Source organism: Coffea eugenioides, chromosome 11 (assembly GCF_003713205.1).
Source record: "Coffea eugenioides isolate CCC68of chromosome 11, Ceug_1.0, whole genome shotgun sequence".
In the NCBI taxonomy this organism is placed as follows: Eukaryota; Viridiplantae; Streptophyta; class Magnoliopsida; order Gentianales; family Rubiaceae; genus Coffea; species Coffea eugenioides.
Window position 1 is genome coordinate 39875624 of NC_040045.1, and position 3548 is coordinate 39879171.

A 3548-nucleotide genomic window follows, 5' to 3' on the forward strand; every position below is an offset into this window, starting at 1 on the left:
ATCTTGGCCGCGCATCTCAGACTAATTCCTTCCTTTCTCCAGGCCCACGCTGCTGGAGCCGCCTTGCTGTCTCGCTTCTCCGAGCTATCTCCCGATTTGGAGAAACTGCAGAAACAGAAAAGGGAGGCGGAGCAAAGGCTCACTCAGGCCCTCAAGGAGGCGGACTCCCTCAAGGCCAAGCTCAAGGAGGCGGACTCCCTTGCGGCCAAGCTGGGCAAGGCCGAGAAGGAACTGGAAACGGCCCAAGTCCAGCTCGCCTCCACAAGGTCAGAACTCGACCAGGAGAAGGCCGGCGTGGCCAAGCTGAGAGAAGACCACGCCACCGAGCTCTCGGGCATCGTCGACAGGGAGCGCAAGAAGGCCGTCCGGGAGTTCATCTCCTCTGACCAGTTCCTCCAGGACGTAGCGCTCCTCAACGGGCCCATCGCCCAAGTTGGCTTCGCGCGCGCCCTGAGCAGGGTCAAGGAGCTCGACCTGCCTGGCTTCGACCTGGCCGCCTTCAAGGAGTACGACCCCAAGGCCGAGGAGAAGGTGGACTGGCTCTTCGACGGGTATTGCAAGGGACACGCCCTGAAAGAGCTGGTGCGCCGGAAGGACGTTGGGGCCGACCTTGAGGAGCTGCCCCTGGAGGAGGACGGGGACCCGGGCAGAGCTTCGGGGAAGGAGCCGGTAGTCTAGGCATCGTAATAGACGGGCCAGGCCACAAGCTCGGAAATTTTGTAATAGATAGGCCTTAAAAATATATATATGAATTTCGAAACAGATTCCCTTGCCATTTCCTCCTGCAACCCTTGCACCAATCAAAACCAGGTGCCGACCTCCCGGGTCGAGCAACAAACATTTTTCCAAGGCAATCACGCACCAGATGCATTCCCCCGCTAGTCTAATAACTAAATCATTAGAGGGAACTGGGTTGCCGAAAACACGTGCCGACCTCTAGGGTCGAGCAACAAACATTTCGCCAAGGCAATCACGCACGCCGACCTCCTGGGTCGAACGCTTAACTCCCACAGTAGCTCACTTGGAGCTTAAACTTTCGGAATCCTTCAAGGTAACTTCACTTGTGCCGACCTCCTGGGCCGAACACTAGCTTCACTTCAGGGTATCTTAAGCATTAAGTGCGTTCTTGCCGACCTCACGGGCCGAACACTTCACACTTTTCCTACCACCCCTAGCCCCCCACTAGGACATTTAGATAGGGACGCTAAGTGTTCTAGTGCGGAATCAAAGCTGAGAAGGCAAAGAAGTACAAATGAAACAAGAAACTTGAAAGTCAAGCCTTTATTGAATCACAAAACTGAAATTCGAATTTCGCAGAACAAACGACCGCCCTGGTCTAACTTATGCTATAAACAGTCGCAGGTTGGAAAAGTGCCAAGTGCGGGGTACCTCAGATCCATCCATCTTAGCGAGCCTGCAGTAGCCAGCTCGGCTTACCTCGAGGACCTTGTACGGACCCTCCCAGTTTGGGTCGAGCTTGTTGGAACTATGAGCTCTGCTGATCGAGTTCTTGCGCAAGACCAGGTCTCCTGGCTGGTACTGTATAGTCTTTACTTTGGCGTTGTAATAGCGAGCGAGCTGGCTCTTGTACTTAGCCATTCGAATGGCAGCTTCCTCGCGCCTGACTTCGAACATGTCCAAGTTGCACCTAAGCTCTTCCTCGTTGGATGTTGCCACGAAGTTCTGTGTTCTGGGTGAGGGAAGACCCACCTCTGCGGGCACCACAGCCTCTACCCCGTAAGTAAGGGAGAACGGGGTCTCGTGAGTAGCCGTCCTGGGCGTAGTGCGGTAAGCCCAAAGGACACTGGGGAGCTCATCCAGCCAGCTCGATTGGGCGGACTCCAACCTAGTCTTCAATCCTTGCAGAACAATTCGGTTAGCGTTCTCCACCTGACCATTGGCCTGGGGGTGGCCAACCGACGCGAAGTGTTGGTTGATCCCGAGCTCAGCACACCAGCTCCGGAAAGGGTTCTCGGCAAACTGGCGGCCGTTGTCGGATATCAAGACGTGCGGAATCCCAAAGCGACAAACTATGTTCTTCCAGAAGAATTTCTGAATCGCCTTTCCGGAGATAGAGACCAGGGGCTCCGCTTCCAGCCACTTTGTGAAGTAGTCTATTGCCACCACGAGGTGTTCATATCCTCCCGGGACTCGGGGGAAGGGACCCAGGAGGTCTATCCCCCACTGAGCGAAGGGCCAAGGACTGTGGATGGGGACCATCTCCCGAGCTGGCTGATGGCGCAGCGAAGCGTGCACCTGGCAAGCTCGGCACTTCTGGACCAGATCTGCTGCGTCTCGGAAGACGGAGGGCCAATAGTAGCCCAAAAGGAGGCACTTTTTGGCCAACGCCCGGGACCCGACGTGCGCCGCACATATACCTTCATGGGTTTCACGCAGCACGTAGTCACCTTCCTCGGGCGTCACGCACTTTAGCCAGGGGGACAAGTACGACCTCCTATAGAGGGCTCCCCCGGCGTAGGCGTACTTGGCAGCTCGGATCTGGATTCGGCGAGCCTCGGTTTTGTTCTCGGGGAGGGCACCCGAGCTGAGGAAGTCAATGAGAGGGGTCATCCAGGTGGCCGAGCTGCCTATCGCCAGGACCTGGACCTGGTCGATACTTTTCTGCTTCACCACCTCTACCAGGACCTCCTTGCTCAGGTGGGCGAATGAGGAAGACGCCAGTTTGGATAAGGCGTCCGCGCGCTTGTTCTGGGATCTTGGCACCCGCTCAATCTCAAAGGTCTCGAACAGGGCTACCGCCTCTCGTACCTTAGCCAGGTATTTCTTCATTACCTCGTCCTTGGCCTCATACTCCCCACGGATCTGGAGGACGACGAGCTGAGAGTCGCTTCGGACCCGGATCGCGGTGATGCCCATCTGGAGGGCTATCCGCAACCCCGTCAACAAGGCCTCGTACTCTGCCTCGTTGTTGGACGCGGGGAAATCAAACCTGAGCGCATAAGTCAGTTCTTCCCCTGTGGGCGAGGTGAGCAGCAGGCCAGCCCCGCTGCCCTCCTTGCTCGAGGCGCCGTCCACGAACAACACCCACGGCTCCCCTTCCGGGGTGTCCGGGGGTGTTGGGACTAGTTCCGCCGGGGTCAGGCTAGCTCCTTCGGCCAGGAAGTCCGCCAAGGCCTGAGCCTTAATCGCGGTACGGGGCCGATAACTGAGGTCGTGTTCGGCCAGCTCGACGGCCCATTTGGTCATCCTGCCCGAGAACTCGGGCTTAGTTAGTATCTGGCGCAAGGGCTGGTTGGTCAAGACTGCGATGCTGTGAGTTTGGAAGTAAGGCCGGAGTTTGCGAGCAGCGTGCACTAAGGCCAGAACCAGCTTCTCGGCCGGGCTGTATCGCGTCTCTGGCCCTTGTAATGCTCGGCTGACGTAGTACACCGGTCTTTGAGTCCCCGCGTCCTCCCGTACCAAGACCGCACTGACGGCCTCGTTGCAAGTGGACAGGTACAGGAACAGAGCCTCACCTTGTTCAGGGGCGGTCAAAGTAGGCAGCTCAGCCAGGTAAGCCTTCAGGTCGGTGAAGGCTTTTTGACACT